This window comes from Belonocnema kinseyi, chromosome 10 (genome assembly GCF_010883055.1).
Source record: "Belonocnema kinseyi isolate 2016_QV_RU_SX_M_011 chromosome 10, B_treatae_v1, whole genome shotgun sequence".
Lineage (NCBI taxonomy): Eukaryota > Metazoa > Arthropoda > Insecta > Hymenoptera > Cynipidae > Belonocnema > Belonocnema kinseyi.
This window is the reverse complement of record NC_046666.1, coordinates 110575783-110592648: the sequence shown is the minus strand read 5'-3', so window position 1 is coordinate 110592648 and position 16866 is coordinate 110575783. Positions and strand designations below refer to the sequence as shown.

At 30.7% G+C, this 16866-nt stretch overlaps 1 protein-coding gene across 1 annotated transcript in view; it reads left to right on the top strand.

Moving 5' to 3' along the window:
* The first annotated feature begins 2657 nt into the window (after positions 1–2657).
* Positions 2658–16866, top strand: part of LOC117181432 (zinc finger protein 624) — a 64692-nt gene continuing 50483 nt past the window's right edge. Inside the window, exon 1 of the mRNA XM_033374083.1 lies at positions 2658–3090. The gene's annotated coding sequence lies outside the window, so the exon portion shown is untranslated. The remainder of the gene's footprint in view (positions 3091–16866) is intronic.

The following is a 16866-nucleotide window of genomic DNA, read 5'->3' as shown; positions in this document are numbered from 1 at the left end:
TTCACGTAGCACTTCTGTCATTTCTTGTTTTAAACGTAGCGCCAGTTCAATATGCGCACAAGCATCTGCGTATCTTGAGGAAAATTTTTTAGAAACTAATATCTGCTTTAATTTTAACCACCAAACATGCAAAAGCATTACCGCCAAAGGATAAAAAAAAGAATTTTTGGAAAAAGTCACAAAGTGGAGTGCAACGTAAAATTGGTTATCCAGCTTCAAAAACTTTGCAGTTTTTGCAATTTTGACCACCAAGCATAAAAAACCACCACCTTATAACCATACCACACGACCACCAAAGTATTCCACGATAACAATTTTCATTTGCAAATTTTTGAGTGCCAACTTCACACACATAAAAAATTTGCTCATTTGTGGTTAGGGTACCTTTTCACACACCTCGATTTGGAATTATTCATTGAATTAATATTTAACATAGAGTACCAATCTAGATTCTCGGCTAATGAGATTTGCCATAAACCAACAAGGTAACAAGAAATGAATCCATTGTAAAATATTAATTTCACGATTAATACAAAATCTATGCTCCGTGAAAGGGTAGCCTTAGGGTACGTTTTCACGAAGGCCTGTTTTGAATTAACTGCGAAATTAATATTTTTCATAGGATTCATTTCTAGTTACTTTGTTGGTTAACGGCTAATTTTATTAGTTGATAAACTAGATATAAACTTGACTTTCTACTCACCCATGTGAGTAGAAAACGTCGGCGTGAAGCAGAAACTCATGAGAGTGAATGAAACAAATAAATTAATCCGTCTCCTTCACTCCCATGAGTTTCTGCCTACGCCAAATTTTTCTACCTTCATCGACAGGGTTGGTCAGTTATGCGCAACTCGAGTATTTTTCACGTAGAATGCGTGTTTGGCGTAATATCCGTCGGAAACAGTAGAAAGCCGTCGAAAACAGTAGAAAACTCCTGTAAGTTACGTTTTCAAGATGGCCGACTTGCAAGACCAGTGTGGTCAGTATTGACAAGTACATAAACTCATTTTTGAAATATAATTGTTAAGAACTCTGTAAAATGCGTTCTACTAATTAAAAATAATAATTATGCTTGGGTTAGGAAGAAATACCCAACATCATAATTGAATTCCATGGAAGGATTAGTATTTCGAGCGGAAGAAAGGACAGAAAACTTCCCCAAAGTGTCGTTTGATTCTTGCGATAATAATTATTATGGTTCATATTGCATAATATTATATATGAAATTATGCAGGGTCGCCTTAATTATAACCTCAAACTGCTTTGACATTGATTAAAATTTAAAGAATTTTTAAATATTGTTATTTGCTACGAGATTTACGAGAGTTTGTAGGACAGTTGGTCCCACGTTGTTCCTTAAAGACCCCCTCGATACATTTTTACTTTCTCATTCATGGAGTGTAATATAATCGCCCAAATTTTCGATCTCTTGTTTTTAACGGATCTTTACGTTTCGATACTCACAGAATCCGAAAATCATACAATTTTATCGGTGTCCGTCTGTATGTCTGTATGTATGGTTACCTGAATGTCGTAGCCACTGTAACTTTTGAAGGATTTGTCTAATTAAGTCAGCCTTTGATATACTGAAGGCTCATTTCGTTAAGCAGACATTTCCAACCCAAATTAAAAAATTTAGAGCATTTTCAAAATTTGAAAAAAAAAAACATTTTTTCGAATTAAAAATGTTTGGTCAAAGTTTCTTATATATGGGGAGAAAACTTGCAAATTATCAAAATAAAATTTTTTATTTCGATGAAAATTAGAAAAGTTTGATACTTTTGAAAGTTTTGAAAATGTTCAGAAAAATAAAAATTTTTCTAAAAGATTAGAAAATTTCATTTAAATTCATCACTAGATGTCAAATATATTTAGAAACTATGTCAGTTAAATTTTTCGATTGGACGAAAATATACAATTTTAATTTATTAAGAGATCCATTAGTTTAAAACGTTATTTTTAGTAGATTTTAACAAGATTTACAAATTATCTTGATGAATTTTTTCAAGTGGACACGAATTATCGAGCGTGAGTTTCGTAATGAGAATGGAAACGTCAAAGCCGTAAGTGTACGCGTTAAACGTATAAAAACGAGCGCGATAGCGTTCCCGCGCGCTCAAACTTGGCGCGAAGCGCGGCGGGCAACGAGAATGTGCCCGCACAGCGGGCATATTTTGTTATTATTTATTGTAAGGAAAAGTTAAAAAGTAGACACGGCAACCACGACTTACATCCAGAAAAATAGATTATTTTTTGTATTTTTCTATATTGACGCATGCGCACTGAAAATTTTTATTCGAACGTAAAACACTTCAAAGCGCGCAGAAAACTAAAAAGATAATATACGTAGTAATATACGCGTAAAAACCCACGTATAATACGTAGAGTATTATACGTTACCAACCCTGCTCATGGGCCTGCACCTTGAACTTTCTGCTACTTGCATATAGGTGTGTGAATGGACACTAGGCCCGATTTTTAAAACTGTTTCGTGATTGGTGTTTCATCTATCCTATAAATGAGTATTCCGTTGCAGAAATTTTGCCTTTGGACATTTCCCATGTAATTCTATGATTATTCGCTGAATTCGCTGTTTTTAAGTAAATGATGCTAGAAGGGGCACATTTCTGTTTTAATGCTTAACTCCTTGACTACTGTCAGTTGCCCTTAGCTTGTATTTTGGGATTGCAATGCTTGCAAAAACATGTTTTATATTAATTTAATGATTAAAGAAATGGTAATACATGCAAAGCTAGATAAACTTATTTAGCGATTGCCAAACTAGCGCGTATTAAATAACTGTGTCCAAGTATTGCATTAAGTGTGAAATAGACAGTCAATTCGATAGAATATCGATTAGTTCGTGAGTACTACCTTCGCTGTTATTGCAATTTATAACTTTAACATTTAAGATGCAAGTTATTTCCTACCGAAAAGTGCATAGCTGGCTCCTTACGTATCTTTTATGACATCCAAGATGCAAAAACGACTGATGTGTAAATACAAATTGTCTGGACTTCATATGATTACTCAGTCATCGGGATTACAGTTCCGAGTCTTTCGTAGAAGTTCAACAAGAGTAGATTGGAGGTGGGTATTTTATTCACTGTCTGATTCAATTTTCACAGAAACAAAGGATCTATATTTGATTAATTATTATTCATGTGGTATTCCGTGCGCAAATGTTTCTCGTGAATGCATTTAATGTAATCATATGCCTACTGACTTTACTAATTACACATCCTCATGTTTATTTCTAATTACGCGTAAAGTATTTTAAGGTATGCAACATGTTCATGAAGGCTGTAGATATTAGTCCAGGTCATGATAAATCTGTGTTTATGTGTGTGTGTGTGGGGGGGGGGGTCATTTTGTTATTTATCCAGATCATCTGGTTTTATATATATATAGTCACAGTGTGCAGGTTAAGGCCATGTTGTACGTGCCCGATTCCTACCTTACTGGCAGTTTTTTAACAACTCACGTCCTCACGAAATAAGAGATTAAGGGCATGTGACACAGACACTTTATCAGTTCACTGAATGTTTTTTTGAACCAAAGAATTTTTTTGCAAATAAAATATCGAGCTGAAACTTTGGAAAATATATTAAAGTACAATAAAATACGTTTAGGTACTTCATTTGGATAGGAACTTCACTGAAAATTATTTAATCTTTTTTCTGAACCTCGAAATTTTTTGAACGTTCGACCTTTTTTTATACATAAAATATGGGTCTCAAACTTTGAGAAATGCAACAGCCGAAAGAAAACTATGTTTAAGTACAAAGTTTAATAATAAAAGATGGAAAAACAAATATTTCAGATATCAATTCCATCGGCATCAGCCGGTAATGGCGTACACGAAAATCCGAACCCTGGCGGCCACTAGACGAGGCTCTAAAAGCTGGCTCGTCCTACGTTGTGAGTCCTTTGTTGTTTGCCGAATAAGGTTTAATTAAAATATTTTATTTTTACGTCTTTTATTAATAAACTTTCTACTTTACCCTAGTCTTCTTTCGGCTCTTACATTTCTCAAAGTTTGAGACCGATATTTTATGTATAAAAAAGGTCGAACGTTAAAAAAATACCGAGGTTTAGAAAAAAGATTAAATAATTTTCAGTGAAGTTCCTATCAAAATGAAGTACTTAAACGTACTTTATTGTCCTCTAATACATTTTCCAAAATTTCAGCTCGATATTTTATTGCAAAAAAATGTTCTTAGGTGCAAAAAAATATTCAGTGAACGAATAAAGTGAGGTCGGTAAGATAGGTATTTGGCTGTGTCACATGTCCTTAGTTGAAAATTTGAGATATTAAATAAAAGCCACCAAGACATTTCTTGGTGGTTCTAAATATGCCTAAATAAAAAAAAACATTTATTCTTGGAAAACAATTTTTTCGTCTAATTGCCCAAATGTAGGATCATACACAACATATTTATAAAGGCACAACATTTTGGAAGAGGTAGCAATAAATTTCTTAGAACAAATTAGTTAGGTTCGTTGACTTTTACTAAAAAACATTTTTCTTTAAAACTGCTGCAAATATGTTTTTATCTAAGAAATCTTAAAGAAATAATTTCTAATCAAATTGAGCGAATTTGATTGTAGAGAATGTTCTAATGAACAAAATTATATAAATTATCAAATAACTATTATCAAATAAATAATTTTCAACCCAAGTCCTTTTTTTCTATGAAATGTGCTGATGGCTCTTTCAAAACACATTCCAACTTATTGTAGTTGTTTGCTTCTATCAGCCCTATGAAATTTATGGATGTTCTAGGTGTACAGTCAATTTAAAAGTCACTTCATCTTTCACTTGCTTTGTAAAATTGATTTAAAAAACCCATCGATTATTGCAACAAATCTTGAAGAGAAACCTGAGCGTGAATAATACAAGCAAGTTGATTATTTAAATATATTTATTTCTTCCGCTACAAGCAAAAGTTGTAACTTTTATTCAATTTTAATTTACAAATTTTCATTCTATTCCTTGAAAGGTTCTTTACAATTCTTTTCGTCCCGTTTTTATGGAAATGATTTTATTTATAAAGTATACGTTGTTATTTTCAATTAGTCATTTTCTAAATAAGGTAGGTTAATAAATAATAAATGATAAAAAAGTGGCCATTTTTTATTCTTTCAAAGAATAAAATGAGCTTTTGTAAATTAAAATTACAATTTTTGCCTCAAGCGGAAGAAAAACACAAATATGCAAGTAACTACATTGAAATACACAATTTTTACATAAACTATTTTTTACATTCTTATCCTAATGAGAAGGTATTGGTTTTATGTAAACTTTCACTTTATCCATGTTTTGAGACCAACTGAGCCAGAAAAAACGTTTTTTACGAAGGTGCTTGTCTGTGTCTGTAATCTGTATTCTGTAGGCACGATAATTTTCGAAAAATTGATCAGATTGAATTCTGCTTTGGCACACTTGTTTAAGGCCTAAAAAGAAAGAAAAAGTTCGTAAACCAGCTATTTTGGATCAAAATGTAAAAAGTGAGCGCATTTTCTAAATTTTTGAAAACAGATTTTTCAAGATTTCATAATTCTATGAACGGTTATTCATAGTACTCAGAAACTCAAACAATTTATCCTAATGACTTTTTCCTATAAAATGAAAATGATCAGAGTGAGAGCATTTTCAAAATAAAAAATAAAAAAACTAAAATGAACATTTTAAGCCAAAAAACGCATGATATGAAAAAAAGTAAAAAGAAGAAAAACGTTGATTTTTGAAAGCCCTACAAGATGATCATAACAATTTTTTTGATTCGGTCAAAAAGTTGAAAAATCAATCGCACCAACAATTTTTGAAACCAAATTTTTTCAAGATTTCAAAATTCTATGTACGGCTATTCATAGTATTCAGAAACTCAAATAATTTATCCTTGTGACTTTTTTTTCTATAAAAAGAAAATTATCAGAGTTAAAGCATTTTCAAAATCAAAAAAAAAAAAAACTAAAATGAACATTTTAAGCCAAACAACGCATGATATAAAAAAAAGTCAAGAAAAGAAAAACGTTGATTTTTGAAAGCCCTACAAGATGATTATAACAACTTTTTTAATTTGATTGAAAATTCAAAATTTGATCGTACCAACAAATTTTGAAACCACATTTTTTCAAAATTTTTAAATTCTGTGTAAGGTTATTCATATTATTTAGAATCTCAAACTATCTATCCCCATGACTTTTTTCTATAACAAGAAAATTATCAGAGTTAGAACATTTTCAAAATAAAAAAATAAAAAAACTAAAATGAACATATTAAGCCAAACAACGCATTATATGAAAAAAGTCAAGAGAAGAAAAACGTTGATTTTTGAAAGCCCTACCAGATTATGATAACAACTTTTTTAATTTGATGTAAAGATTTGGAAATACCAAATCAAACCATTCTTCGACCGACAATGCAATAATGAATGGTAGAAAAATGATTTCTTCTGCCTTACGGTCAGGACAAAATAAAAACAAATTAGATCTATCAATTCAACTCCATTTATTTTTAGAACAAAAATTAAAACTTCGACGACGTTTCGACATCACTGCGTGCCTTTTTCAGAGTATCTAAATAATAATTATAATAAACTAATACATAATAAAAATAAATATAAATAGTTTTTAAAAAGTTATTGTTTATGAGTAAAAAATATTTAAAAAATAATATCTTAGTTTAAAACGATTTGTAAGCGAAACAACAATCATTCCAATTTTGGAGTCAATACGTGTCGATTTTTTGGTGCCATAATTAAAAATAGTTTATACGTGATTAAAGTTTTAAAAAAGTAAGACTCCAAACAATTATTGAGGACGATTAAAAAGAAAAGCCTCATAAAATTGAAGAGGCTTTTTTCATCGCAAAAACTATATTTTTAAGGATTGTTATTTTATGCTCTCCTCCATACTGTTAAACACGTTTACAAGAAGGTCAATTTTATCGGAACTTATGATCGGAATTTTTATGGCCTTGTAAGGGGCCATCCATAAATTACGTAACACTTCATGGGGGGGGGGGGGGGGGGGGGGTCCAGCGCAGTGTTACACAATGGCGAAAAACTACAAGGAACAGTCGGAAAAAGCGTTACATAAGGGGAGGGGGGGGGGTCAAAATGGTCGGGAAATTGCGTTACGTAATTTATGGATGGCCCCTAAACGTGTTTACCAGTATAGAGGAGAGCATAAAATTCACTCATGAAATTGAAATAAACAATGTTATAAACTACCTTGATTTACAAATAATTAAAGCTTCAAATAGTTCTTTACTAACTAACTGGTATAAAAAACCGTCTTGGCCTGGGAGATATCTCAATTACAATTCACATAATTTATTTGGTCATAAAATCGGTTTAATCAAAGGTTTAGTTGATAGATGTGTCAAATTGAGTGACGTACAATATAGAAAAGAAAATTTTAATTAATTAAAAACAACATTATTTAACAACTATCCTATTCCTTTAATTAATGACATTATCGCTGAGCGTGTGCATGAAATTTATAATAGTACTAAAAATAAAAATAAATGAATTGATACTTACAATTTTGATTTAAACGTTGCGTTACCGTATATACAAGGTTTCTCTGAAAGTTTACGAACTTCATTAAAAAAAGTTAACATAAATGTTTATTTCAAAAGCACAAACAGTTTAGATAATTATTTATTAAAGAAAAAAGATAGGGATAGCATTGAAAATTTGGTGTTATTTATATGATAAAATGCAAATGTTGTAATAAAGTTTATATAGGTGAAACTGGGAGGAGATTAAAAACTAGAATTGCCGAACATAAAAGAGATTGTACAATTGGGAATTTAAATACAGGCTTGTCACAACACTCTTGGAATTTTAATCACTATTTCGATTTCGAATTCAGCAATATTAAAATATTAGCTACGGAAAAATATACTTATCATTGACGTATTATTGAATCTATATTCATAAACAAATTTCGAAATATTTCTGTTAATTTACAAAATGAAAATTTAAATATTAATAAAATTTACCAAAGCATAATTAATGTCATCTTATTTTAGTTACAACAAAATGTTTCTTTAAATCTTTAAATTTAAATTTAATTTAAGTTCGCGCTTCCTCATCAGTAATACTATGGAAACTTGGCCAATCATTGTATTTCACTTTATATACTGCCTTTATCTTCGTCAACGATTTACCGCCTTATTTATCTCCTAGTCATATGTTCGTCGTTTTTTCCAAAATACTTAGAACGGTTTCATAATCGTTAATAATGTAGTTTTTACGTTGAAAAAAGCCTCTTCAAATTTATAAGGCTTTCTCTTTTTACTCATCCTCAATCATTGTTTGGAGGCTTACTTTTTTGAAACTTTAATAACATATAAACTATTTTTAATTATGACACACAAAATTAACACGTATTGACTCCAAAATGGGAATGATTGTTGTTTCGCTTACAAATCATTTTAAACTAAGGTATTATTTTTTAAACATTTTTTACTCATAAACAATAATTTTTTAAAAACTATTTATATTTATTTTTATTATGTATCAGCTTATTATAATTATTATTTAGATACTCTGAAAAAGGCACGCAGTGATGCCGAAACGTCGAAGTTTTAATTTTTGTTCTAAAAATAAATGGAGTTGAATTAATAGCTCTAATTTATTTTTATTTTGCACTAACTGTAAGACAGAAGAAATAATTTTTCTACAATTCATTTTTTAATTTGGTCGATAAGTTCAAAATTTCAAATTTGATCGTACCAAAAGAATGAAAAATCCAAAAATTCCATTTTTTGGTCAAACTATGCAACATATGAAAAAAAATGAATAAGCTAAATTTGCGCGCCCTGGAAAGACCTACAAAAAAAATAAAAATTAAAAAATTAAATTTTTGAAAAAAGGACAGAAAAGACGAAAGAGGACATAGTGTCCTATATAGGACCCTGCATAGGTTCCTGTATTAGACCCTATGCAAATGCACAGTAGTTTTTATTTAATCGTAAAAAACAAGTTAAAAAATAAAAAAATAAAATAAAAACAAGCAAATAAGAATTAGTATGATTCAATTTTTATGCATATTATGAATTGTAATGGTATAAATTTATTTAAATGATACATGTGTTAGCGCAGCTTAGAATACAATTTAAAGCAAAATAAGAAAAAAAGATAAAAATAATCATGATAAATAGAATTTGCTCTTTATTTTGCAATATTTGAATAAGCAATCTCAGGCAGAGTTACATAAAAATGTATTATATTTGATATAAAAGTGTTGTGTATAATGTAGAAAAGTTGGCACTTTGGACAAAATCGAGTGCGAAGCACGAGGTACGTGATGAGAATGTGTTCGTTAGTCGAAAGAGCTTTAACAAAAAAGATTTCACAATCAAAAAATTACAGTTGTCGGACCGTTGAACTTTGATTTTAAAAGGTCTGTGCACGAATGCGGGAGAAATGCAATCGAGCGCGGAGTGCGATAGCTATCAGTCGCGTGCCGTAGGTGTGCTCAAACTCTCGAGTTAAGCTCTTTTAACAAAAGAGAATTCACAATCACAAAATTACAGTGGTCGAGGTTTTGAGTCTTATTATGAAAACGTTTGCACAAGAATGTGCGAAAATATAAAGACCGAGTGCGTAGCGCGAAGTAAATAATCGAGCGCGAGAACCAACAGTCGCGCGCCCTAGGCAGCTTAAACTTGCGGCGAAGCGAGCCGCGCGTGCTGCGCCCGATGAGAATGTGCCCGCGAAACGAGCAGGTTTTTAAAAATTTATGTTTCTTCTAAATTTTTTTTTGCAATAATCAACGGGCCTTTTTTTTTGTTAATTTCATCAATTAAGTTAAAGATTCAGTATTTTTTAACTATACTATAGGCCTAGATCTAGAACATCCATTTTGGGAGTCCTTTGAGGCCAAAAGTGAAATGAGAGTTGACCGTGGCTACAAGGCAAAATTAATCGCTATTTGCATATTGACAATTCTTAATAACTTTTAGATTTGATCTCCTAATTTTTTATTGGCATTTGATGATAGGATTAATATAAATTGACTATGAGATTATTTTTTATATTTTATTGTTCTCGTGTTCTTTTTCTAATGATTCTAGAATCTAAGTAAATTAATAAAAATCACGTAGGTTGTCTAGAGAAATTGTAATTAAATCTTAAATTTTGTCCTAAAGTTTCCGTGTAACTCAAGTAACGGTAACATTTTTTACTTTGGCACCGCGTAAAAAATTTACAATAGATTTTTGTTTAGGGATAATTAATGCTTACTATAGGTTTCAAAAAGGTTGACCTCTCTACACTAGTATGTATAAGTAATTGACAAAAATCGTTTAAGAACGTTACAAACTTCATTGCAAAGATAATTTTATTGCGAAAAAATTTTCTATTCATAACACTGTCATATATTAATTAACAATAACGTTACAGTTTATCAAAGGTATAAAAACAGGATTAACAGCTTCAATTTCACGACAGTGAACTTTTACTTGTTATATTTAGTTGAAAAATGATTAGAAATGAGGCGAAAAAATGAGGCGAATTCCTTGAAATTTTATGTAAATACAGGTGTCATAAAAATTAAAAAAATTAAATAATTGTAGGTTACAAAGTAAATTATAGAGGTGGATCTTATCTCAGCTCCAAATTGTGATAGAAAGCTCACTCAAAGATTGTGATAAGAAAAAAAATTAAGCAATGCAATGGCATACGAAATAAAGTTGAAAAATTATTAAATAATTGACTATTAGCAATTATTTTTTCTAAGTTTTTTTATGCCGCTTGGGGGCAGCGAGAGTAACTAATCCAGGCAATATACCCAACCGTAACTGTCCGTTCCAGTGATCCCTTTCAGTCCCAATTCAGTAACTCTTCCAGAAAACCGAAAATAAATACGAGTGCATTACGGTAATCAGGTAGCTGAGGAAAGTTCCGAATAGTCACCCTGGACTGACACTAACACTTATTACTTTTTTTACGCGCGCAAGAAAAAAAAGATAGAAAAAATAATTGCTAATAGCCAATTATTTAATAATTTTGAAACTTTATTTCGTATGCGACTATATTATTCGAATTTTTTTACTTCTCAAGCTTTGTTTGAACTTTCTATCACAATTTGGAGCTGAGATAAGGTCTACCTCTTTAATTAACTTTATAACGTATAATTATTTAATTTTTTCAATTTTTATTACACCTACATTTACAGAAACTATCAAGGAATTCGCCTCGTTTCTAATGATTTTTCAACCAAATATAACAAGTCAAAGTTCACTGTAGTGAAAGTGACGCTGTCAACCCTGTTTTTAAACCTTCGCCCAACTGTAACTTTATTAATAATTAATTTATGATGGTGTCATGAATAGAGAATTTGTTCGCAATACAATTATCTTTGCAGCGATGTTTGTTATGTACGTTCTTAAGCTATTTTTTCACTACCTTATTCAAACTTTAGTAGAGAGGTCAACATTTTTGAAACCTACAGTAGGCTTTAAGAAAGAAACTTATTTCATGCCCCCTTTCTAAGCAAGGCTTCCTACCAAATTAGTTTCAATCGATAAAATACATTATAGATATCTCATTTTCAGTTATACGGATGGATTTACCAGTGTCGTCCAAAAAATGTTATGTCCTTTCAGGATGGCCACAAGTCAGGGAAATGTTAGGGGAAAAAAGTTTAGTCAGAAAAATGAAGTGGCTATCAAGGAAAATAGAAATTGATATGTTTTTTATAATATTTTGGAAGCACTTTCCAATATCAATATAAATATTTTCTCAATGTACATTCTTTAAAAATAGAATTTGATTCTTAGTTTTTTATTTGTAGTTATTTATTTATTGACAGTTTGGATACATGTCCTTTAGTTAATTAATGAAGTCAGAAAACTCAGCGGTGCCACTAACGAAAAACAAAATGTCATATAATGCATATTTTTTGCTATTTTTTACAAAAAAAATGGTTGCTTGCCATAAACTGAGCGGCGCCCTCTACAAAAATCATTAAATTAAAAAATGACCAACTTATATTTTTTTGCTATTTTTTTTGCTTCACAATGTGGTATAAATCGATACTGTAAAATCAGCCCTTATTTTAAAAAACTACCCCCTGTAATGAAAAAAGTATTTAAAAAATGACTAGGCTATATTTTTTTGCTATTTTTTCCCCTACTAGAATGTTAAGAAACACTTTTGTAAAATCAACCCTTATTTTAAAAGCAACCCTCTGTGTTGCAAAAACGTATTTAAAAAAAACTATCTAGAGTGAAAATACTCATAAAATATTATCACGGTATTTTTAAAGCATAACTGAGGTGCAAAATTATTCTTCACCCCTAATCTTTACAAAAACACACCTCGTATTGGTATCCGAATATAAACCTGCTGACTGATGCAAAAAATTGTATATATTAACTGTTGGGATTTTTGTGCTCTTTCTCTATTTTCCAATGCCATATCAATCGTTTTTGTAAAATTAACTCTTATATAAAAAAGCAACATCCTGTAATGAAAACACGTATTGAAAAAAAGTCGATATCGACATAGATGGAACTTACTTATAAAGTAGTAAGATGGTACTTTGAAGCATAATTATTTCTCATCATTACTCGTTACAAAAATAACCCCCCTAATGTATAGGGTAAAATTGCAACATCTTTTGTCAACATTATTTTCCAGTCTATGTGTGTATATTCAAAAAATATGATTACCCTTTGCATAATTTACCTCTATGCATCTTTTAATGCCTTCAAACAATTTCCAGCATAACAATTATTAACACGAAACATTCAATTTTGTATAACGAACAATCTAAATTTTCAGAAGAATTGACAAAGTTTTAAGAGGAGACTCTTTATGAAATAATTTTTTGAAATAGTTATTAAAACTATTTTAAAAGATAAGTTAGAATAATTTTAAAACCCTAAAAAGCACTCGTATGACTAGGGATGCTAGGGATCTACATGTATGCTGTAAAATACATTTTGGCTTTTATCTGTGTAATAACCTATTAGAACCATTTGCCCAAATCACATTCAGAAAAAAATGCATCCTGTTCTGTACATAATTGTCACATAATACCAATAAAATTAAATTAAATTAAGAACGACAAAAAAAGTATTCTGTCTGAACGAATTTTCGGATAAAATTTTTTTAAAGGGGTTACCTACCCTTACACATAACCCATTATTCAGACCTGTCGATGTTTGAAAATCTAAGGACGTCAAAAAATCTCTTTTTTTATCTCACTAATTATAGAGTGGGTGAGAATGTTCGACAAGGCCCCTAAAACCCACCCTTAATATGTCCGCACCTAAAGTGTTAAAAATGACAAGTTTGATTGTCGAGATTTGAAAATACAAAAACGTCAAAAATTCTCTTTTTTTACCTCACTAATTATAGAGTTGGTGAGAAAGTTTGACAAGACCCCTAAAAACGGCATTGAGTCGATAAAAAATAAAGTGACCGATCTACCTGGATAAGGCTGAACTTTTATGGGTCACACGAGTGCTTTTAATGTTTTTAAAATTATTTCGACTTATCTTTTAAAATAGTTTTGATAACTATTTGAAAAAACTGTTGTAGAAAAACTCTCATCTCAACAAATTTTGAATGGTTCAGAAAATTTAGATTGTTCGTTATATGAAAATGGATTTTTCTCGGTAAGAATTATTGTGCTGAAAGTTGTTTAAAGGCATTAAAAGATGCATCGAAAAAGGTAAATTATATTTTTTGAGTATACAGACATAGACTGGAAAATAATTTGTATAAAATATGTTCCGATTTTACCTTATACATTATAATAACCTAGTCATTTTTTAAAAATTTAATGGTTTTTGTAGAGGGCGCCGCTGAGTTGTCCGCAAGCTAGCGCCACCCTGTTTTCTCAATAATTAATAGAGCAAACAAATTTATTGTTTGGTAAAAAATTGCAAAAGAATAGAAGGAAAAAATGCCTTATGCGAAATTTTGTTTTTCGTTATTGGCGCCGCTGAATTGCCTATCTTTAATTAACCCGTCAGCGCCCAAGGTTTTTTTTTGTCTCAAAATTTTCATGAAACTCCAGCATAATGATGAATTGGATATCAATACAGTGGGTGCCAGGTTTCGTCAAGACGCGTCCAGTCGTTTTAGAACTACGCTATGATGCCATATGACATCACTGGGCGTCACTCGAGAGGGATACAAATAATTATGCGTCTGCGCAGCGATGCCATATGGCACCCAGGAGCGCTGGAGGTTTAATCCATACTGCCATGTTAAGCACATTTTTCTGGCTTGTTTCACTATTTTGCTTGGTAAATTATTGAAACCTTATTCGCTTTTGTAATACTTTTCTGTCAGGGAAATTCGTCTAAATGTCAGGGAAAAGTCACGGAATTGTCAGGGAAATTAGAAAATTCAGTCTTGTGACCACCCTGACATTAATATTTATATCAATTTTTGAAAATTGATAATGTTTAAGAAGAATTAAAAAGGATAAGGTAAGAATATTTGATCATAAAATTGTGTATTATGAGCTATCTAAAAATGTAAAAAAAACATAGATTTTCACTGTTTTACTTGTTTCGAAAATACATGAATGAATTCAAATTTACACATTTTTAAATAACATTATTAGTCTGTGGCATCAAGTAAACGGTTGTATAAAAGTAGGAATATATTTCTGTTCGTCTAAAGAAGCAATATTTTGTTTTTGCCGGAAGATTAAAGTAAAATATACCAAACCTTGTTTTTTGTCCATCCGTTCTTGATCTTGCTAGAACTGCTGGCCCGCGCAGTTTCTTCTCTCGCGGGGCGAGAGAGGGCTGCCACTCCAAAGATATTATAAGCCTAGATGCGGCACGTGTATAGTTCGAGGAACTAATTGTAGACGGCGCTTCCGGCGAAAATTGCCTTATCTCCCCATGCCTCTCAACCCGAAGATCGCGCCCACCAACTACTTTGCCCCCGCACTCTTCTCCCGTCGAACTAGTCCATCAAATAGCCAATACTAAGTCGTTAAATACTGCAAAATATAAAATGAAAAATTTTATATTGAAGATTTTTTAAATGATTATTTTTAATGAATGAATCAATTATTCGAATAAATTTTGCATCAAGAAAATATGCAGATGCATAGGATGTACTTTTCAATTGAATTAAAATGTTATTGTATCGTAATCAATATTTTTAGCTGTTCGCATGTAGAATTAGCGATCTGGAGTTTTTAGATGTAGAGTTAAATTTTATAGGAATAACTAAGACCTCTCTCACGATTATTAATTTGAGTGAACGATAAAATTGTATAATAAAATTATTTTTTATTTTAGTTGATTTTTTATAGAATGTTTTATAGAATTTTATATATCTTACTATTTGTGTATATTATGTCCCGATTTTTTAAATGGCGAACCCCATTATTTTAAAATTGAAAAAATGTATTTTTGAATTTTACTCGAATGGTTGATCAAAATATATAAATTTTTTGCCTCACATTTCTCAATTTAACTTAAAAGGTCAGAAATTATTGGAAAGCTTTAAAAACTTTTATCTCTTAATTGATAGTTTCAAATAAAATAATCTGTAAATGAATTATTTATTGTCGCGGGCACATTTTCATCGTGTACTGTTCCCGCGGCCCGAAAGTTTGAGCACGCCTAGGGCGCGCGTCTGTTGAATCCCGCGCGTCACGCTCGGATATTTATTCTTTGCATTTGGAATGCTTGAATGAAACTTGATCAAACAGATCTTTTTAGATCTCAGTATTTATATGCAAGTTCATATTCTGAATTTTCTACTTAAATAAGTATAGTTAAAGATTAAGTTTCTCAAAGCTGTGTTATGCTAATAATAGGATTTTGGTTTTTATATTATTTTTTATGGATAAAGCAAAATATCCTACAAGTCTTCTTTTCGATTTTTTACGTATCTCGCGTCTTTTGGCGTAATATTGGAATTTTCGATTTTCTGCATATTACTTCCGATATATGAACACAAAACTACGAGTCCTATTGGAAAGTGGTTAAAAGACATTTTGTAGAATTTTTCAAACCTAATCATTTTCTTTGAGACTTTTTGTCATATTTCGCGTCATTTGGCTCAAAGTTTGAATGTTGTGGTGTGAAATTGTGGGCAATTATAATATTTTCTTCATCCTTAATGATAAGAATTTAATAAATTAATACGAATTTGTATCTCTTTTTTGGGACGATAACTTGTTTCTATCAATTTGTTTTCGTACCCTTTGTTGTTTTTCCACATATTTTTCATATTTATTTTTAATGTCATTTTTATGATTAAAACCAAAACTACATGTCCTGTCAAAAAGTAATTCATACCAAATTTGTAGCTTTTTTTTCGGGTAACACATTTTTGTTAAATCATTCTTTTTTGTAACCTGTATTGATGGATTAAAAAAATGTGAAATTACTATAACTCTGAGAATTCTTTTTTGTATAAAAAAGTCATCAGGATAAATTGTTTGGATTTCTGAGTACTATTAATAGCCGTAAATAAAAATTTGAAGTATAAAAAAATTTTCGCAACAGTTTTTCCAAAGCTCTAACTTTTTGAATTTTTATCCAAAATGGCTGTTTAACGAACTCTTCCTTTCTTTTCGGGCTTTTTGGACCTTTCTTTTCTTATACTTTCTTAATCATAAATGATGAGAATTACCCAATATGAATAAAATTGAAAATAAGATGCCTTAAGTACAGTCTCAATATACTTGTTCTCTGTCATACTTTGAATTGTTGTAATTTCGTTTTCAGAAGCCTTGCCGATTTTTCGTTGTGTATTTTTATGCTAAAAAATTGTAAATCATACATTATAAGGATAATTTTATTGAATTCAAAAATCGAAAGTTTAAGGGGCCGTCAGTAAACTGCATTACCAATTGCAA